Raw genomic sequence first — 23,409 nt, 5'->3', positions numbered from 1 at the left:
ATCCACAGTTGAAAACTCCATAACTATTTTTTATCTCCATTGATGATTGTTTTGTAATTTGATTTCCAGAAATAGAGTTCCTCTATCTTTTTGAAAATGTTTAAGGCTTATAATAAATTTTCCAAGGCCTATTGTACCAATTTAAAATTCCTACTATAACATTTATGCATCTGTTTTATGCATTCAATTGCTCACGTCCACAGGTAAGTACACAGACTCCTCCACACAGGCATACTCCTACATACACTTGTACATGTCTATCTCTGTCATTTTGTTAGGCATACTTCTCATACTTCTTAAATTTATATTCATTTGATAGTAAATTGGAACATTTTTCATATCATTTTAACTGTTGTTATTTCCTGTGAATAGACTTAACATGATTTAACCATTTTTGAATTTGAGTATCAATTTAAAAAAATCAGTTGGCAAGAACTCTTTGTAAATTATGGTTAATTAAAGCTTACAAATCCATGTGATTTTCAAAATTTCTCCTCAGGCATACTCTGCTTGCATTTTTTTTTTCTTTGCATTTATTTTTCACAAAATACTTTTTCTTTCAAATCTATATTTTTTTTCTAACACAATTTTTGCCTGTGTATAACTTGAAGAATACATCATGCAAAATGCTGGGCTGGATGAAGCACAAGCTGGAATCAAGATTGCCAGGAGAAATATCAGTAAGATGCAGAGGTCACCACCCTTATGGCAGAAAGTGTAGAGGAACTAAAAAGCCTCTTGATGAAGGTGAAAGAGGAGAATGAAAAAGCTGGCTTCAAACTCAACATTCAAAAAACTAAGATCACGGTATCCGTCCCCATCACTTCATGGCAAATAGATGGGGAAACAATGGGAACAGTTTTTACAGACTATTTTTTGGGATCCAAAATCTCTGCAGTTGGTGACAGCAGCCATGAAATTAAAAGACGTTTGCTCCTTGGAAGAAAAGCTATGACAAACCTAGACAGCCTATTTAAAGCAGATACATTATTTGTTGGTAAAGGTCCATTTAGTCAAAGCTATGGTTTATCCAGTAGTCACATATGGATGTGAGAGTTGGACCATAAGGAAAGTTAAGCACTGAAGAATTGATGCTTTTGAACTGTGGTGTTGGAGAAGACTCTTGAGAGTCCCTTGGACAGAAAGGAGATCCAACCAGTCAATCCTAAAGGAAATCAGTCTTGAACATTCATTGGGAGGACTGATGCTGAAGCTATAACTCCAATACTTTGGCCCCCTGATGTGAAGATCTGACTCACTGGTGAAGATCATGATGCTGAGAAAGATTGAAGGCAGGAGCAGATGACAGACGATGAAATGGTTGGATGGCATCACCGACTGTATGGACATGAGTTTGAGCAAGCTCCCAGAGTTGGTGATGGACAGGGAAGGCTGGCATGATGCAGTTTATGGGGTCTCAAAGAGTCAGACACGACTGAGGGACTGAACTGTCTGAAACTTGAAAGAACTTTCCCAGTGGCTCAACACTAAAGAATCCGCCTGCAATGCAGGAGACAAAGGTGGTGTGGGTTTCATCCGTGCATCAGGAAGATCTCCTTGAGGAGAGTGTGGCAACTCACTCCAGTATTTTTGCCTGGAGAATCCCATGGACAGAGGAGCCTGGTAGGCTACAGTCCATAGGTTTGGAAGGAGTTGGATATGACTGAAGTGACTTAGAATGAACGCACATAAACTTGAAAATATATAACCGAAATTTTTTCTCATATTCAAATTTTTTCAAAATTTTAGTAAAGCCGTCTTTTTTGTTTTACCACTCTGTGAATTTTAACATATGATTAGATCCAGGTAACTACTGTCATAATTGAGTATAAAACAGCTCTATCACCACACCTAGTACTATTCCTTCATACTCAAACTACTCTGTGCCTAGCAGCTAGGAACTAATCTGTTCTCTGTTCCTTAATTTGCCATTTTCACAATGTACTATAAAGGAATCATCATTAAATAACCCTTTGAGAATGGTTTCTTTTACTCAGCATAATACTGTTGAGATTTGCATAGGCTGTTGGGTGTAACTGTAGTTCATTCCTTTTTATTGATGAATAGTAGTTCATTGTACAAAAGCACCAGAGTTTATCCATTCTTGAAAGGGCATGTGCATTTTTTGGCTATCAATGTAACTTCTATAAGCATAGTGTATATTTATTGTGTGAATGTAGGCTTTAATCTCTATGGTAAATAACTAGTAATGACATTGCAAAATCATAATGTAAGTATATATCTAACTTTAAAAGAAAATGCCAAACTTTTTTCCATAGTAGCTCTATCACATAGCATTCTCATCAATAATGTTTGTCTTTATGGTTGCTGCTCATCCTCATCAACAAATGGCATTGTCAGAGCATTTTTGTCATCATTGTTTCATTCTGGCTATATATGGTGATATCTCATGATATTTTGATATTTGAATTTGTGTTGTCCTGTGGATTGCCTTTTTGTTCTTTTATCAATGAATCTCTCAGAGAAAATGCAATTAATTTCATAAAGGCTGACTTACCATTTAAAAAATATGTTTGCACTGCCTGTTTTTCTTTTTAATTAATATGATTACACAAGTTATATTTAATATAGTTATTAGAATGTTTGGATTTTACTTTTTGTTTTCTCCTCTTTTTCTCTATTTTACAACTCTTTTCTGTTTCTTTTTTTCTTTGAATGGTCAGCATGTTTTTATTATTTTATTTAGTTTTTATTGAATGTTTTACTAGTTGTATGATGTTTTAGGAATTGCTCTAAAGCACAGATTTCTTTGAGTTAATACTGTTTTGGAGTCTCTGAACTTCTTAAATTTGTAAACTCATCATTTTCACAGAGTTTTGAGGTTTTCTCCACCACATTCTTCTTTTCTTCTTGTAGTATAATAATATCAATATTACACTTTTAGTATTGTCCCACAAGTTCCTAATGTTTAATGTTCACTTTAATTGTCAATTTTCTCCTCCCTATTATTAGTATTGGATAATTTTTATTGCTATATTTTCAGGTTCACTCACACTTTCCTATGTAAGTCCCATCCTCCTATGAAGCTCAATCAATAAGTTTTCTTTCTAAAACTTGCCTTTACTTGTCCTCTATTTATCTGCCAAGATTTGGTGTGTCTCAATTCATTTGAAGTACTCATTCTTACTTATATTGGTTCTTTACAGTCTGTCAAATAATTTCATTATCTGAGTAACTCAGAATTAATTGATATCGGTTCATTGTATATATATATTTTTTCAACGTGCTGGACCTCAGTTTCGATGAGGAGACGGTAGTGAGTTCTCACTCATTTTGTTCAGAGTTTCCAAGGAATGCATGAGAGAGGGTCGTCATCGATCTGTTCATTGTATTTTTACTATGACATATCAATATGCTATGCTATGATATGTATTTAATATGATTCATTATGATATACATGGTTTTTTCAGGTGACTCAGTGGTAAAGAATCCACCTTCAGTACAGGAGTTGCAGGAGACACGGGTTCAATCCCTGGTTCAGGAAGATCCTCTGAACAAGGAAAAGACAAACCATTCCAATATTCTTGCCTGGAAAATCCCATGTACAGAGGAGCCTGGTGGAATACAGTCCACGGGGCTGCAGAGTTGGGCAGGACTAAGTGACAGAGCAGACATTATGATATATGGGGGCTTCCCCACTAGCTCAGTGGATAAAGAATCTGCCTGAGATGCAGGAGACACAGGAGGCTTGGATTTGATCCCTGGGTCAGGAAGATCCCCTATAGAAGGAAATGACATCCACTCCAGTATTCTTGCCTAAAAAATCCCATGGACAGAGGAGCCTGGAAGGCTATACTCCAGTGGGTTGCAAAGAATCAGACATGACTGAGTGACTAAACACTCATTATTATATATGTGTTTGGTGTGTAGAATAATTTTGGTTTGTATCCTGAATAGTTTGAATATTATGTTGTGGAACACTAGATACTGTTTATATGATATAGAGTATTTTTGTTTGCTTCTTCACTTGCTTGTTTTAGCATACTTGTGTCAATATCACTTAATGGCCAGAAAGGCACAAATTTTAAAATTCACTTATTTATTTTGTATCCAGTTTTCCCATGCCTTTTTCTAGCCATCCCATCTTTCCTTGTATTTTGCTAGTACAGCGATCTAATTCCTTAGGAAACTGTATATCAAGAATTTGAATTCCTCAATTCAATCTTCACACAATTTTACCTGCCTAACCTCCAATTTCAGATGTCAGTTTTAATAGTCCTTCTTCAGAAAAGCCTTATTCGACATCTTGCATACAGACATATCTCATTTTATTGTGCTTCACAGATACCACTTTTTTTGTTTGTTTTATAATTGAAGGTTTGTGGCAACCCTGCATCAAGCATGTCTATGGGAGATATTTTTCCAAAAGCACCATGTTCCAAAAACTCATTTTATGACTCTGTGTGTAACATTTTGGTAATTCTCCCAATATTTCTAAATTTTTCATTATTATTTTATTTTTATAGTAATTCTTCAGTCAATAGTCTTCAATGTTACTACTACAAAAAGTTATAACTCATAAGACTCAGATGATGCCTAGCATTTTTTAGCAATTAAATATTTTTTAAAATTAAGACATGTATAATTTTTTAGGCATAATACTATTCCACACTTAATTGACCTCAAATATAGTGCAAATATAACTTTTATATGCACTGGGAAATAAAAATATTCATATATTTTACTAAAATATATGAAAAATATTCATATAATTTTATTAAAATATGTGAATAAAATGACTGTCTTTATTGCAATTTTTGCTTTATTGTATTGGTCTGGAACTTAACACACAATCACTCTGAGGTATGCTTATATATATATATATATTTATGTCACATTTTTATTACCTCATTGTACTAAAATACAAGGGTTTTATCTCATCATATGTCTTCACCATTAAGGTAAAAACAGTTTTTCAGCATAATAACCAGAACATAGTAGGCACATACCTAATAAATTTACTATACATAATTACAAATTGTTTTATTATTCTATATTTAGAGTACATAATGGTTACAATCATAATATTTTCAACTTTTTCAAGTTTTATTTTTGGGTTTGCCAGACGTTTCTTGTGAACATCAGTACAAGTTACAGAAGTATTGCTAGTCCTATAGGACTAAAATTAGAAATAGGATACAGAATAAAAGGTTATTATTACGTTTGAGATCTACTGATCTTAAAAAGTTAAATATACTTTGAATGTAAACCCATAACTAACTTAAGGGTAAGGAATCTCTAATATTTTAATTCAATAATATGATTTGCATTATTTTCCATGAAATCTTTTAACCTCAGAGCTCAGGAGTTTCTAAAAAGAAGAGCAAAAGGAGGGGCAGGGGAGAGGCGCATCACAAACAGGAAGAAACAGGAACAAATGCTCAGAGGCCAAAGGCAGCATGCTTTGCTCATAGAACTGGAACAGCAAACAAAAATTCTAGGAGGAATTTATCTTAGGTTTTGAGCATGTGAAGAGGAATTTAGTACAAGAACGGATGTATTTCTCCACCTGGGGATGATGTATTTCTCCACCTGGAGACGATGTATTCCTTCACCTTAACATTAGCCAGAGGTCAAGGACTGTGTCCTTAGTCTTCACCTCTGCCCCTGTGGCTAGCAGAGTGTTAGTTATTCACAGGATATTTCTGATTAAATGAACCATTTATAGTCTTGATGATCTATGGGATAGTAAGAGATCTGTATGTACATCATTGTGAATATGAAGAATTTCATTTCATTGGCAGAATACCTGAAATTAGAATTTCAAAATGCTTTATGTCAGGATTTTATGCTGCATGAATGTTCTCTGACTCAGAGGTATTTTATGAGGTTATGTGATATGCACTGTTAAATTTCCTCTCTATACTCTCACCAAATAACTTTTTTCTTTGAACTTCTTTAACTTTGAAATGTAGATCATGCTCCCTGAGCAAGGTCCATATTTTTATTATATTAAGAAACTTGTAGAGTCAAATGCCTTAAAAGAATATTGAAATCATGAATTATGGAGGCCAAATTAAAATAACTTCTGGTCTCAATAAATGACAAATCAAGGCACTACAAGCACAGTGGCACCATAAATTCTTTTATTTTTCCATTAATTAGAACTCTTGACTCACAATCCAATCCCTACCAATTCTTCCCCAAGTGTAAGCACTCCTCATTTTCTGCATAGGACAATGAAAGTCAACAATCTGTGAAGAGATTTTGTGTGGTTAATTTAGTGTTATTTCAGCATCTAAGTATGCATTTAGTTATTTGAACAGAAATACCTAGCCTTTAATAAGGATTTACAATGTTCCACGAAGTGTACTGAACTCTTAGATGTATTGAGTTGTATAATCCTCACAGCAGTCTTATATAGTAGGTTATTTAATAAACCAAATTTTATAGTTGAAGACACCAATTTAGAATGGTGGTTTTGCCCAATATCTGTGACTTCATAAATTATGGATATATTCCTTTCTGACTCCAAAACCACATTCTTCACCACTGCTCTATGCTATCACGTCTACCAGTGTGTGGCTGAGGGTATATATTTAACACTTATATTTTAGTAAAAGACAATGCCAAAGAATGCTCAGACTACCACACAATTGAACTTATCTCACAAGCTAGTAAAGTAATGCTCAAAATTCTCCAAGCCAGACTTCAATAATACATGAACCATCAACTTCCAGATGTTCAAGCTGGTTTTAGAAAAGGCGGAGGGACCAGAGATCAAATTGCCAACATCCACTGGATCACAAAAAAGCAAGAGTTACAGAAAAACATGTATTTCAGCTTTATCGACTATGCCAAAGCCTTTGACTGTGTGGATCACCGCAAACTGTGGAAAATTCTGAAAGAGATGGGAATCAGTCCACCTGACCTGCCTCTTGAAACATCTGCATACAGGTCAGGAAGCAACAGTTAGAACTGGACATGGAACAACAGACTGGTTCCAAATAGGAAAAGGAGTATGTCAAGGCTGTATATTGTCACCCTGCTTATTTAACTTATATGCAGAGTACATCATGAGAAACACTGGGCTGGAAGAAGCACAAGCTGGAATGAAGATTGCCAGGAGAAATATCAATAACCTCAGATATGCAGATGACACCACCCTTATGGCAGAAAGTGAAGAGGAACTAAAAAGCCTCTTGATGAAAGTGAAAGAGGAGAGTGAAAAAGTTGGCTTAAAGCTCAACATTCAAAAAACTAAGATCATGGCTCCAGTCCCATCACCTCATGGAAAATAAATGGGAAAACAGTAGAAACAATGGCAGACTTTATTTTCTTGGGCTCCAGAATCACTGCAGATGGTGACTGCAATGAAATTAAAAGGCACTTACTCCTTGGTAGGAAAGTTATGACCAACTTAGCATATTAAAAAGCAGAGACATTACTTTGCCAACAAAGGTCCGTCTAGTCAAGGCTATGGTTTTTACAGTGGCCATGTATGGATGTGAGAGTTGGACTATAAAGAAAGCTGAGTGCCAAAGAATTGATGCTTTTGAACTGTCATATTGGAGAACACTTTTGAGAGTCCCTTGGACTGCAAGGAGATCCAACCAGTACATCCTAAAGGAAATCAGTCCTGAATATTCATTGGATGGAGTGATGTTGAAGCTGAAACTCCAATACTTTGGCCACCTGATGGGAAGAGCTGACTCATATGGAAAGTCCCTGATACTGGTAAAGATTGAAGGCAGGAGGAAAAGGGAACAACAGAGGATGAGATGGTTGGATGGCATCACCGATTCAATGGACAGGAGTTTGAGTAAACTCCAGGAGTTGGTAATGGACAGGGAGACCTGGCGTGCTGCAGTCCATGAGGTCACAAAGAATTGGATACGACTGAAAGACTGAACTGAAATGAAAACCAAACAGATACATACTAAATTACCTGACAAGAATGAAGTTTACTCTATGAAACCCACTTCTTGATGGTATATGTTAATTGATTTCATAAAAATCTAACAGAATATGGTGCATCACATTTCTTATGAAATCTGTTTTAAATTAGGATTCCTTTAAATCCATATAACCTCACATTCAGACTACAGATTTATAGCCTTTCAGTGTTGCCCATTTCTTTGGTCACAATTATCAGTGGGTATCATTCTAGTTAGAAAGAAAATGACATTCACTGAAGGGAATAAAACCAATGATGAGGGTTAAAAGTACATAGGTTTCCTTGACAGAAAGCTTTGTTCTACTTAGGGGTTGAGTCTATTCTTCTCCTTCAGTTGTCACACTACTTCCAGCCTCTGAGAGAGGAGATATAGCTGTAACCCTTTCTTCCTTCTATCCAGTCTCCATATATCTGCTTCTGACCCATCTCACATTGGTGATGATAAAGTGGCATAATAAAGTGGGAGTTTTTAAGGAAAAAGTGTCTGGAAACCTTAATAATGAGCCATACGGTCTCAACCATATCCTTTATGCATCAAGAGTCTCATTTTCCTCATTTCTAATTTAGGGCCCCAAAATACAACATCTCCAATAAACAAAGTTTACCTAATTATTCATTTAAACAATATTTATTAAACACCTGCTACATGGCCATGCTGCCCTTATGGAATTCAATTAGAAGACAAATAGTAAACAAGTAAATAAATATGTAAAGTGAAAGTGAAAGTCACTCAGTGGTGTCTCACTGTCTGTGACCCCATGGACTAATCCATGGAATTCTGCAGGTCAGAATACTGGAGTGGGTAGCCTTTCCCTTCTCCAGGGGATTGTCCCAACACAGGGGTCAAACCTACATCTCCTGCATTGCAGGTGGATTCTTTACTAACTGAAAGAAGATTATCTAACTATCAGGGAAGACATGTAAACATACTATCAAATAGTAATAATTGCTTCATAAAATAAAGCAAGGAAGAAAGGGAGGAATTGAGACTGATGGGGAAACAGAAGAGGATACTTTAGATAGGGTTGACAGGGAAGATTTTCTTGAGAAGCTAGGTTTTGAAGGAGGCATAAATAAAGTGATAGAACAAGCCATAGCTTTCTGAACTGTGAAGTGTTATGTGTATATTTCACTTTGTTAAGTCTCTTCAAATTTATTCAGAGTGTGAGTGTCACAGGAGGGAAACAGGCCAATTTTCTGGAATAAAGAGACCAAGTAAAGCAGAGAACAATGTTAGGGTAAACAATAGTGATCAGAAACCTCTAATTCATCCAAGCACATGCACAGGGCCCTCTGCTGCTGACAAATACTTGTGTGTCAAGTCACTTCAGTTGTGTCCGACTCTGTAACTCTGTGGACTGTAAGCTGCCACGCTCCTCTGTTTCCATGGGGTTCTCCAGGCAAGAATACTGAAGTGGGTTGCAATGCCTTCCTCCAGGGGATTTTCCCAACCCAGAGAACCCACATCTCTTACATCTTCTTCATTGACAGGCAGGTTCTTTTTCACGACCACCACCTGGGAAGCCATAAATACTTGTGGCACTTACATAATATCTATTATGTGAGTAATTGGTCACTTATAAATTGGTGGCACAATTAAATTTGGGCTTGTCAAATCATTTCACAAAGCCATTTCAAGGCAGTGTCTTATTAGTTATATATGTCAACTATTTTTTTTAAGTGGCTACAAGTTAAAAAGAATATGAAATTAATTGGTAAAATGTCCTTGCAGTCACAGAAGCATTCTAAGTCTTTCCCTTAAAAAGATGGGTGACTACAAATTTAGACCATGTTTAAACAATATAAACTTCAATTATGACCACATTGATATTACATTCTTTTTTGACCTATATGTAAAAGTAAAGTTTTTGTAAGAGAGAATTTATTTAGTTTAATCAAAAAACATTTAAGGCTATTTTAAACTGTTTAAAGCTTGAAAACCATTTTACTTTTTAAAGCAAAGAAGCAGATGTACTAAACTTGGCTGTAGTTACAATAAGGGACTGATTTGGAGAGATTTTTGTACCACTGTACAAAACTCAGTGACCTTCCTTGATCTCCAAAATCCTGATGGCAGAGAGAGAAAAAACTATATATCCTGACTATTCATTTTAGAAAAGATAATGAAACTATTTAAAATATTACATGAAAAGTAATTTGAAGAGACTCTTAAAAGTATTTTGATGTATCTTAAAAGGAAATTTAGGAAACAGTTTATAGTTTTGGTCAAAAATTCATTTATGAGTTAACAGTTGAAAGTCCAAGGCTTTCATAAGGTATTCTGAGGTAGTGTTTTTGTTTCTTTTTTATTTAATTCTTTTTCCCCCTCTCTCCCTCTCTTGTTTATTTTATTCAGAAATAACTTTACAAAAGAACTGTACTATCACTGGAGTAGGGATCGGCACATTGTGGCCTGCAGACCAAATACAGTTCACTGGCTGTGTTTTCTAAGGGAAATTTTATTGGAATTCAGCCGCACCCATTCATTTATGTGTTGTCTGCAGCTGCTACTGCGCTACGCCAGCAGCACTGAGTTACTGTGATAGAGACTACGTAGTTCAGGAAGCCTAAAATATTTATTGTCTGCTCCGTTATGGAAAAAAGTTTGCTGACCCCTGCACTAACCCCTAACCTGTTGAGTACAAGGACTATTAGACATGACAAATTAATGGGGGATACTTTGCAAGAAACTCAAAAGTTACTTCTATTTGAAAACTCCTGACTGAAGTAGAGATGACAAATTTGGTTTTAAAGGGCATGCCAAGGAAATATGGACCTGTTCACTACATTCGGCAGTGCTAGGTCAGCAAATGTCTCTTTATGGCAAGGGCATGTACTAAGCATTACAGTGTAGGAGACATCACATTAAGTGTTTTATTGCAGTACCTCACTCAACCTCACAAATCACATGGACAAAGTACTATGTCAATCCTATTTAAAGATGAGAAAACTGGAGTTAGGGTATTTAAGACCAACTAACTAGGAAATGTTAGAATCTATGTTCATATCCAAGCTTGCCAGAACTCTGGGGTGGGAGGTAGAAAAGAGGTTCAAACGGGAGGAGGCATACCTACATTGATGGCTGATTTATGCTGATATATGGCATAAACCAAAGCAATATTGTAAAGTAATTATCCTCCAATTAAAAATAAATTAAAAAAAATGAAAAAAGTCCATGCTCTTTATAGTACTAGTATTAAACAATATTGTCTACAATGAAATACGTATTTATACATTTTTTGGAAAAAATATAATTAAATAAATTAATAGACTCACATATAAGCAATTGATGGTATGTGTAAGGATTTCAGAGATGAAAAAGCGAGATAAAAATATTTGAATGGCTTACTTTCAATATGAAGAAGAAGTATTTCCACTGAAACATCTTTTAAAGGAATTCTGAGCTATTTGAGGAAATACCAAGATCAATCTCAACCTTATCAGCACTAGATAGACACATGTGATAACCCCAAAATTTAGTATAATCAAGGCACAATTATGAAAATAAGCCTAATTTGGGGTCAATTTATACATTCATTCAAAACATGATTGTTTAGTGCTTGCTATGGTCTGTGCAGTTTGTATTCATCATTGTTTAAAACAGGCATAGACTCCTATTCTCTTGGAGTTTAAACTACAGGAACAAGAATTATGATGAATAAATGAAGTATATACTGTGTGTGCCAAGTTGTTTCAGTTGTGTGTGATTTTTTGTGACCCTATGAACCTATGGACTGAAACCCACCTGTCTAGTCAAAGCTATGGTTTTTCCAGTAGTCATGTAGGGGTGCGAGAGTTGGATTATAAAAAAAGCTGAGTACCAAAGAACTAATGCTTTGGAACTGTGGCATTGGAGAAGACTCTTGAGAGTCCCTTGGACTGCAAGGAGATCCAACCAGTCCATCCTAAAGGAAATCAGTCCTGAATATTCATTGGAAGGACTGATGCTGAAGCTGAAACTCCAATACTTTGGCCACCTGATATGAAGAACTGACTCATTGGAAAAGACCCCAATACTGGGAAAGACTGAAGGCAGGAGGAGCAGGGGACAACAGAGGATCAGGTGGGTGAAAGACATCACTGACCCATTGGACATGGGTTTATGCAAGCTCTGGGAGTTGGTGATGGACAGGGAAGCCTGGTTGCTTCAGTCCGTGGGGTCACAGAGTTGGACATGACTGACTGACTGAACTGAACTGATATCGTGTGTGCTGAATCATTTCAGTTGTATCTGATTCTTTGTGACCCTATGGACCTATAGACCAAACCCTGCCAGGTTTCTCTGTTCATTAGATTCTCCAGGCAATAATACTAGAGTTGCTGCTATGCCCTTCTCTAGAGAATCTTCCCTACCCAGAGTTTTAATCCACATCTCTTGTGTTTCCTGCATTGGCAGGCAGGTTCTTTTTCACTAGCACCATCTGAGAAGCACTGAAGAATATATCACTTAGATATAATAAATAAAGTAGGCAAATTATTTGTGTTAAATACAAGAACAGATTATAAAAGATAAAGGAAAGTGAAGATACTTGGACAAGGTGCAATTTTAAATACAACTGGCTCTTGGAATTCACATATTCCGCATTCACAGATTCAACCAAATGCAATCAGAAATATATTTTTTTAAGTTCCAAAAGTTCCAAAAGGCAAAATTTGCATTTTCCATGTGCTGGCAAATATTTACATAGCACTCATTTTGTATTTTCAACTATTTACATAGCATTTAAATTGTAGTAAATATTATAAGCAATATCTACTGTTCATTTAAAGTATATGGGAGGATATTAATAGGTTATATGCAAATACTATGCCATTTTATATAAGGAACTTGAACACATACAGATTTTGGTATCCTAGTGGAGGCAGGAGGTGGTTCTGCAACATATCTCCATCAGATACTGATGAATGACTGGAATGTGATGAAGATAGTCCTTCATAACAGGAGCAATCTGAGCAAACACCTGAAGAAGATGATAATGCAGCTAGGGGAATTGTGAAGTATCTGCATTCCCAGCAGAAAGAAAAGCCAGTGCAAAGGCCCTGAAACAGATGTGTCTACCTGTTAAATGGTCAGCAGGGACACACCCAGCCTGACTGAAACCAGCTGAACAAGGGACCAAGTAGGTTGAGTAGGGGTCACTGTTTCATTCAGATTGATTTATGCATTTAGCCATTGTAAGGCAATGGTTTTTAATCTGAAGTGGGAAGTGATTTGAAGGTTTTGATCAAATAAACAGATTGAACATGAAAAAATATACCTAAATCTCCAATTCCATTTTAGATAAATTGGTAGATTCTTTAACAAAGCAGAGTATCTCGAAATATTCATGTTAATATAAGCTTACAAAAGGTAACACTTATATTATTGATAAGAATTTAGAGCTATTAAGATAGGAAAGTAAAAGAAACAAATTAAGGAAAGAATCTGCAAGACTATCTAAATGGGAAAGGAGAGTATTAGCATTGGAAGCTAACATATTCTAAACATTTATTTCATGCCAAATACTATAATTGCATTTTAGGTATACTATTGGTAAAAAACACTTATGCAAGAGAGTTATTATTTCTATTTTGAAGATAAGGCTCACTGCAGTTTTATACCTAAGAAACTACCATGTGTAATGGTACCTGTGGTGGGTGAGTGACAAAACTAAAAGAAAAGATAAAGACAATTATCCTGTCTTTGACTAAACATAGTTTATCTCTAATAGAATACCATCTACAAGAAAGATGGATAGATAGTAGAGAATAATGATATATACTAAGGAAGAATGTAACTGTACTCAATGGAAGCTTAGGGTTTGCAAAAATTAAAATATGTATAAATAGAATTGCAAATAATCAAAGGTACACAATTGTCCAGTATAGGTATGAGATTCAATGCAGCACAAGGACTAGCAAATGTTACACTATGCAAATTGTATATCCAAGCAAATGCAAAAAGTAATTAATAAATTTAGGTATATTAGAGCACTATCATATTATTACTGAGGAAAATGCTTGGAATTCTAATCTGACCCTTCTGTGATTGCACTTTAAGAATGAATATGATTAACAATGCTTTCTTGAAGCCTATTTAAAGGTAGAAGTCAGGTAAAATTTAATATATGATTTGGCCAAGGGCTTCCCTGGTGTTTCAGCTACTAAAGAATCTGCCTGCAATGTGGGAGACCTGGGTTCGATCCCTGGGTTGGGAAGAACCCCTGGAGAAGGGAATGGCTACCCACTCCAGTATTCTGGCCTGGAGAATTCCACGGACTGTATAATCCATGCAGTTGCAAAGAGTTGGATACAACTGAGAGACTTTCACTTTCATTTTCACTTTGGCCAAGGGAAGAACTCCTTCAGATTTATTGTTATCATTCACATATCACTTTATTAGAGCATAAATACATACTTTGTTTTAGAGAAAAAACCAAGTTCATAATTACAGTTGTTCAGTCACTAAGTCATGTCTAATTCATAGAAAGAATTCACAAATCTATAAAATGGTCTACAAAATGCAGTATAATCTGTTGTGTGTCAGCCTCTGCAATCAGTTCCCCAATTGCATGTTTAGCTACTTGTTCTTGTTTTTAGTTGCTAAGTCATGTCTCACTCTTTTGAGACCCCCATGGACTGCAGCACACCAGGTTTCCCTCCCTTTCACTATCTCCAGGAGTTTGCTCAAATTCATGTCCATTCAGTCAATGATGCTATCTAACCATCTCATCCTCTGCCACACCCTTCTCCTTTTACCTTCAAACTTTCCCAGCATCAGGGTCTTTTCCAGTGAGCTGGCTCTTTGCATCAGGTGGCCAAAGTATTGGAGTTTCAGCTTCAGCATCAGTCCTTCCAACAAACATTTGGGTTGATTTCCTTTAGGACTGACTGATTTGATCTCCTTGCTCTGCAAGGGACTCTCAGGAGTATTCTCCACTACCACAATTTGAAAGTGTCAATTCTTTGGTGCTCAGCCTTCTTTATGCTCCAGTTCTCACATCCATAAATGACTATTGGAAATACCATAGCTTTGAGTATACAGACTTTTGTCAACAAAGCAATGTCTCTGCTTTTTAGTAAAAAATACATTGTAATTTCCTTCTCCAAGGGATCTTCCTGACTCAGGGATCAAACCTGCATCTCTGGTGTCTCCTGCACTGGGTTCTTTACCAGCTGAGCCCTTGGGTTATTATTTACCTATTATGAAACTCCTGATTCTTTTCTCTCTCTCTCTTTTTTTTTTTTTGACTCTCACCAGAAGTTCCCAAACATCCAACTATTGTCCTTTGTGGAATGCCATATTTATTGTTTAGTTTATTTATAAGTCAAATTCCAAGTGTCTAAGTTGGAATTTAGAGGAGTGAGTGCAAATAAATCTAAAAAGATTCGTTCGTATGTTTTTGTTGTATGTTTTACTCATATCAGGTTGCAATATCTATGATAGTCCTTGCATTTTGAAGAAATTCAGTCCTGGAATTTAACCAGTTTACAATATTTAGCAGTTTTTTCCTAAAAAACTAGGAATGCTACCCTTTCTTAGGAAACAAATTGACATTATTACTATTTATGAGAATATCTGTCACTTTGCCCTGAAACTAAAATTGATTTTAATTAGTAAAAATATACTTTATGTCTGTCTGCATAAGGTTTTCAATACATATTTCACTTCAGAGATCTTTCATAAAAATTTATTTCCTTGTGTATGCCCATTTATTTCTTTAGGGAACGATCCCAATTCCTTTCCATGTGGCTTTGATAAGCCTTGACACAAAGGACAGAATGGTCGATTATATTTGCCAAAATTAAAGGTCTTTCTCAGTATCAATTGTTTTAAAATTTCTAGGAGTGTTCTAGAGTAACCACAAGGTAGACTCAATGCAGGGAAAAATCTGAGACCTCAAATACCATTTCCCAGATGTTCCCTTGCCACATTCAGGCCCAGATTAACATGAGAGGTTCTTACTCATTCTATGCAATCACATAACTTGCAGACTATAAGTCAATTTGATCATGCAATCTCTCCATTTTCACTCATATAGGTCATAACCTTTGTGTCCTTTCTCTCCTAAGGCAGCACCTAATAAAAGTAGAGAACATTTTGCAGATCTGCTATTTAAATATTGACTATATACTTTTAATTATAGTATTTGTCCCTCTCTAAATTTTACAAGTAGGCCTGGGCAGTTATCATCCCTCATCACTTTGCCCTAGTTATAATAACTAGTACAGTGAAGGGAATGCATATCAAACAAGGTCAGTGAATCTTCTTTGAAATCACTATATAATTCTTAGAAGGTAGATTTTTTTTTTCCCCTAATGAAATGGCTAAACTTGTATTATGGAAGAAATACATACCTGAAGTAAGAGAGAATAATCTCAGTAAGAAGAAAAAAGCAAATTGGAAAGAGAACTGTAGAGAAAGATAATAAGAGAAGACAAAATAAAAATGATGTGTACTGAATTAGATCCCTAAAGTCCTATTTTCTTTGAACTTTTAGATCCATCCAAGTTGGATGTTTTGTCTTTCAAATTACATAAACCAGTGTTTAACAAATGATTATTGCCCCTTTACAGACTTTTAATGAACAAAAATTAATAAATAAACCTTTAATTGAGTCACCCTGCTTATTTCTATAATGGGTAAAGCACCACTGTGATATTCTGACAATTTAATCACCCCCTTTTCCCATAACATAAAAAAGCATTATGAAGCACTGGACTTTGAATTTGATTCCATCACTGAGAAGAACTAAATACATGAAATTTCCTAAATTTTATTTTTTCAAATAAGTAGTTTGACTGATAAGAAAGTTTAGGACAGGCTTTTTCTTTTTTATTATATACATAAGTATAGATAAAGAGAAATCCAACATGCAAGTATTAAAGATATCAATTATGAAATGTCATATTTTATTTGTATATATATGATACACATAGATACATATATAAAATAGAAACTAGATTATAAATATAATTTTTCATTTTATTTCATATGGTGCAACATGTGAACTTCCTTATATTATTAAAAATTTTGAAACCTATTTTGGGATGGCAGCTTATCAACTTATTATTCTTCACTTAGTGTAGGATGAAACTCTTTGAAGGACTAATTTCTCCCCACTCAACAAAACATAAACAATTAATAATATTTTAAATATCACAATTTAGATTGCAATCAGCTCTACTGAATAAAACATTATTAATTGGATGTATGTCAGCTCATTCTGTGGAAAATTAGCAAGTCATTTGAACTTGTGGGCACATTGTAACCAACTCTAGGAAAGCAAATAATTAAGTATCAAAACAACTCCAAAACTTTTAATGAATGCCTAATCAGTAATAAGCAAATGTTCTCCCCACCTACAACCCTGCCCCTCAAGATCATCCAAGTGACATTTACTAAGAGGCATTTCTAAAATACAAATCTGAGTCAGTCACTCTATCATCCAAGGTTCCAAACAAATCAAATCTGTTGTTGAGAGGGAAAAAATCTGGGTGATCTGATTCTAACTTTGTCTTCCCATCCCTCCTCATCCTCCAGTCAAGTCCAAGTCATTGTCCATTCTTTTAGTTTCCTGACTGTTCCTTGCCTAATTAAACTCAGGACTTCTAGCTGAACAGGATTATTCAGTTTATTCTAATAATAATGGAATTATTATTTACCCCTATAACATGTTCATACTGGCCAATAATGTCATCTGGAAAAATTCTATACACTCTCAAAACCCCAAACAAATATTAACTCTTTCTATGAATTTTATCTCAATTTTTTTATCTGCCTCACACACATTACAGGTAAATATTCTCATCACTCTCCTTCCACGTGTTCCTGTGCATCCTATTGTGAGGGAATCTATGACCCATGCATCATATTTGTTGATTTACCTAACCCCCTCATTAAACTTAGCAGCTTCAGGCCAGCAACTATGGTGTGGGCAGCTTTAGAACATCAGTTAAATCCAATCCAGGGAGCCCTCCTTGGTTTTATTTTTTTCTTTAACATTTAAGCACTGTTAAACATACTATAGCTTTTACTAGTATATTTTTGTTTTTTTCTTTCCAATTGCTTTTTACCTGGAGAATTTAAATTCCCCAAAGATAAGATTCTGTTCCCATGTGTCCATGCCAGTATTTCTTATCTGGAAGAATTCCTAGACCAGCGCACATATTAGTTGCTCACTTAAATAGCTATTGAATGAAAACCTATATTTGATTAGAAAGTAAGAGGACACAGAGGTAAAGACACAATTTTACATGAGGAATTTTCTGGTAAACTGGACTGAGTTCAGTAAAGTTACTCATAGCTGAATGCATTTTAACCAGACAATGGAGTACCACAGCCACTTCTGTGATGAGTAGGTGGCTAGACTAAGATTAGTCTCATACTGGGGCAAGCCACCTAAGTGCTCTAACATCAAAAGAAGACACTCTGTTGATGTGAACATTTAACGGTCATCTCATCTGGGCTTCACAAAATCCTGGCTAAATGTTACAAGTGAGAAACCTCAGTTCAGAAACATCAAAGATCAAGATTCCCAGGTAGCTGATGAACCCTTTGGCTGTTGCTATCTCACCTAGTTCTCAAGAGATCTCTGCTGAAGTGATTCTATACCTAGAGCATTTGCAACGCATTTTGTGAGCATCAGTGCTGAAGTATAGAAGCCATTCATCAGTTTATTTCAATTTATGTGCCTATGGTGCTTCCTGAAATCCCCAAATAGAAATAAATCACCTTCCCGGTTACACGAAGACTCCTGTGTAACTTCTCCCAGTGACAGCACTTGTAAACCATAGATCATAACTCACTTCACTTCCCCCCAGGGTGTCACATTTTGCTCATGAATGTGGAAAGTTACAGTTTAGGAAACTATCATTGTACAGCTCCAATCCTTATACCCTCAACCTGTGACCAGAATATGTTCTAATGGAATAGTTGTGATCAAGGAAAGAAAGAGGATGAGCGATTCAGGGAGAAAGAAGGAAAGAAGAATGGGAGAGAGGGGGAGAAAGAAAGATGATACCACTCCCCATTACTAGAAAGTTCCCTCTTCAACCACACAGTTATAAAAATGTCAACCCACACAGCAAGCTTCAGGATTCTCCATGGAAAAATCAGTGAAATCTCTGGCAGCAATCACATCTGAAGTGATGAGGTTGCTATGACTGCCAGAGCAGGGGTTTCACAAGGCTAGGATTTTGCAAAGATCTATTATTCAGTTAGGCCTAGTAGAGGCAACCTTCATCTACACCTTTGAACTTACTTAGACTTTAAATTTAGCTTAATCTCGGGTTATATCAAGTAGGCTATGGAGTTAAATGATGAAACCTATTTCCTGAAATCATCTTTTGTTAACTGAAAAGAAGAGGTCACTGAAGGTTTAACACAGTATGTATTAAGAAATGCAACATTGTGTCTTTTAACACGTGTATTTCAATAAAAGGCAGACTCTGGATATAAATCTGAAATGAAAAATCCACCAAGTAGCCTTTCCTCCCCTGTTTGTCTTCACTTCTCTTCTTCGATCTCCTTCTAGCAGTCTCTTTCCTCTGACTGTCTTTCTCCCCACTCCCTTTTAAATCACTCTTTTCTTTTCCTTCCTTCTCACTTCTTCCTTCCTTTTATTCTTTCCAGTCTCAGTTGAATTTTTATTTTCCATCTTTCTGTTTTTTCCCCGTTTAACAATATTCTATTCTGTACTTTTTAGCATTTTTCTTTCTACACTTTAGCTATTGAAATCATTTCTGATAACCATGTGAATATTATTGGGCTCCCTATTCTCCCAAAAACACACTACCTAGAGAAGATTTGTTGTTGTTCCGTTGCTAAGTTGTATCCAACTTGCAACCCCATGGACTGTAGCCTGCCAGGGTCCTCTATCCATGGGATTCTTTTGACAAGAATACTGGAGTGGGTATGCTTGCCTAAAATTAAACTAAGGAAAAATGCAAAGCAAATGAGAGATAATATCAGTCCAAAACACTGTAATTATGTAGAAGAATAAAGAATCTCTCATTTCCTCTCTCCTTTGTCTCTACCTGCCCAACTTATCACCTATTGTTATTCATTGCCTCTGTTACCTATAGAGAACTTAAGTTACTTTTTCAAATGCAAAGTGTATTATGACTTAAGAGCAGTTTTACGTAATAGTTTTTTTAATATATATAGTAAAATAAATCTTCATTGTTATTGATATTTTTACTAATTAGTGTGGAAAATAGTACTCTATACTCACCTAAGTAGTGTATAATATTGGGGAAATGTAGGAGCTGAGAGATTTGAAATTATATAAAAAACAACTTCTATCACATTCTCAAGTTACCCAGGCTTTTAATCTATTATTTATGTACTTATTTGTAGTTTGGACCGTGTGCTTAGACCCACACATTTGATTCATATGGTGTTACTCTTTAGTTCCAGAGCGTATATATTTGTTTAATACAATAAATTAGTTGATCTCCATCCTTGCATTCAGGTAATGAGATGTCCTTTACATTTAACTTAGGAAGAAACTCTTTCCCCTACTCCTTTATTGTATTCACTTTAGAGAAGAGAACCAAGGTGAAAAAGCAAATGAAACAAATCTTCCTTTTACCTAAGACAAGTCTTGCAGCATAGACAGCTCAGACCCAGGTTTAGGAAACATTTTGCATTTTGAAATTAATACAGGCAGAAGAGGGAAATGGAAACTTGTAAGCAAAATTGAGGTGAACATTTGTCAAATGATAGCTTCAAGTCTGCATGAAGTAAGCATGCACTTTTGTGATAAGATGGTAACAGAGAAAGGGAAGCTAGTCCTTTTCCACTAAGATGGAATGCAGTATCTTTCATTCCATTGGCTGGAAATAAGTTTAGATTCTATAGATTCTATTTAAAATAGAGATGGGTAGAGCAGTGATCTATTTGGACAATAAAAAAGGTAAACTATGAGTGGTTTGAACATGACACATAATATTTCTACTGGCAGAATCAACCCCAGATAAAGCTGATGCACTGCCTAAGGAAAAAAGCTTTCACAACAATTTTTACCAGTACAAAGTACAAAGAGCTGAAAGCTGCAAAAATAGTTGGTAGCACTTCAGAAATAGTGCCCTCACCAAAACAAACCCAAGGGTAAATTCCCCATACTTCAACATGAAAGGAATCTCAGAGAAGAAGTGGAGAAAATTCTGTCAGCAAATGGCTCCCTGTAATTCCAAATCTTTGGGGGGAAGGCTGCCCTTTTTCTCAAGCTATTCTCTCTCTCATTCCCAAGTTGCATTTACTTTTTATGATATCTACACGATAAAATTTTATTTCCTTTCCTTTCTGAGATCCATAAAGGACCAGTTCCCCACTTTAGCTAAGAAACAACTTGACATCTCTACGTGGTTGGTACTTACAGGTCTCAAACCCGTAACGTCTCCAGCTGAACTTGTATATAACCCCCATACTCAGCCCTACCTCCAGTGTAATTTCCAAGGTACTTTGGCCAGAAAAGTCAAAAATCATCCTTTGAGATGAGTCAAAAATTTTCCTTTGACAACTGCCTGGGTATCTTATTTCAGGTTCCCTAGATGCAAAGATTGAGATAGGGATTTGGATACACAATATTCTGTGACAAGGGGGACAGTCCTTTGGAGATTGACAGTCATTAACTTAAGGTGTGAGTATGAAGGATGAAGAGTGGTATCTAACTTTCAAGCAGGTGTCGGATTTCTCTGTTAAAGGGATTAGGAGTAAGCTAGCAACCTATTTTAACAGTACCCTGCCCAGTAGAGTAGACTTGCGTAGGCCACCAATTCCGTGGACTACAGTCCATGGGGTTGCAAGGAGTCAGACACAACTGAGCATGAAAGCAGAGCCAGAGAGAGCCACAGTGTCTATTGCATCAACTATACCTAGTGGGTCACCAAGTCTCATTAATTCAAATTTTTAAATAATTATTGATTTAGCTACTTTCCTCTATCATTCTACCATTACCCTGTTCATGGTAATAGTTTTGTTCTTCTAATATATGATATTCTCCTAGTTATTCCTCAAAAATCCATTGGTATGCCTCTCTATATCTGTCCACAAAACAGTCAGTGACTTTAAAAAAAAAAAAAAATGAAACCACCTCACTGCCTTTACTAAGACTTATAGGATAAATTTACAAATCTATAAAATGGTCTACAAAATGTCATGTGATCTGTTTTGTGTCAACCTCTCTAGTCAGTTCCCAAACTGCCTTTCCCCTGACTACTTTAGCTACTTCTTGTTGTTATTTAGTCATGAAGTCATGTTTGACTCTTTTGAGACCTCATGAACTGTAGTTCACCAGGATCCTTTGTCCATGGGATTTTCCAGACAAGCATACTGGAGTGGATTGCCATTTCCTTCTTCAGGGGAACTTCCTGACCTAAAGATCAAACCCACGTCTCCTGCCAAGAATCTGCTTGGCAGGCAGATTCTTGATACCACTGAACTACCTGGGAAATGCATCCTTTAGCTACTAGAGGACATAAAAGTTCCTAAAAGTAGAAGTTGTTTCCTATTTAATGGCTTTTGTTCACGCTATCCTCTATTCTAAACACTTTTCTCTAGGAGAAGCAAGTTCTAGATAGAAATCTCATTCACAAGAGACCATTCCCTGAGCTTCCTGGACTAGATGTGAGTCTACTTATCTGGTCTCACAGTACACTACACTTTACTTTTGTAGCACTTGTCAGAAATATACTTTTATGTGTGAGTTTCCCTATTTAACTGTCTCTTTCCTACACCACACAAGACTGTTATTCTTCATGAAAGTAAAGATTTTTACCTGCTTTATATTTGCTATTCTGTTCCCTTTCTCCAAAACTATGAAACACAAGCTGCTACTGCTAAGTCGCTTCACTCGTGTCCGACTCTGTGCGCCCCCATAGACGGCAGCCCACCAGACTCCTCTGTCCCTGGGATTCTCCAGGCAAGAATACTGGAGTGGGTTTCCATTTCCTTCTCCAGGAACACAAGCTAAATGCTAATAAATATATATTGGGAAAAGGTCAAATACATGTGGAATAGAAGACAAAAAACAGAAATATTGCAGCCATTCTTATCTGAGCTTTAAGAAAAGTCTGTGTTTCTGGCTGAGATTTATCTAGGTCTGTTTTCACGCAAAAATGATGTACCTAAAGAATCTGTATTCTGTTGTTTAGGAAACCTAATATGAAAACTAGCAAATACAAGCCTAGTGTCAAGTGGCTAAATTTCAATTTCATATTGAGTTTGATGTCTTTCTTGAATACAAGGGAGAATGATCCATGGACTAGGAGAGTTCAGTGCCTCACAAGCAGTGGAGCCCTATTCCTGAGGGATTTAGGGCAAGAGTGAGTTTTACAGAGGTTAGAAGAACAGGACGAGCTAGGAGGTCAGGCATTCAAAAATGCCTCTAAGAATAGAGGGTGAGCAGGTCTTGCTTTCTAGGATAAGGAGAGCTCAAGAAAGATTAGTTGGAATATTGTGATTGGTGCATATTAGGCTTCCTTGACAGGTGTTCCCTGGAAGTGTA

General features: G+C 36.0%; 1 protein-coding gene and 1 non-coding gene across 3 annotated transcripts in view; one reads left to right on the top strand and one right to left on the bottom strand.

Moving 5' to 3' along the window:
- Window positions 1–23,409, top strand: part of LRRTM4 (leucine rich repeat transmembrane neuronal 4) — a 917,127-nt gene that overhangs the window by 250,068 nt on the left and 643,650 nt on the right. The window lies entirely within an intron of this gene.
- LOC122704144 lies at window positions 3,250–3,342 on the bottom strand. The gene has a single exon (XR_006343766.1). It is a non-coding gene; the product is annotated as a small nucleolar RNA SNORD116 (small nucleolar RNA).

The sequence above is a fragment of the Cervus elaphus genome, chromosome 11 (genome assembly GCF_910594005.1).
Source record: "Cervus elaphus chromosome 11, mCerEla1.1, whole genome shotgun sequence".
In the NCBI taxonomy this organism is placed as follows: Eukaryota; Metazoa; Chordata; class Mammalia; order Artiodactyla; family Cervidae; genus Cervus; species Cervus elaphus.
Note: the sequence above shows the minus strand (reverse complement) of the source record. Positions and strands in the feature narration are given on the sequence as shown.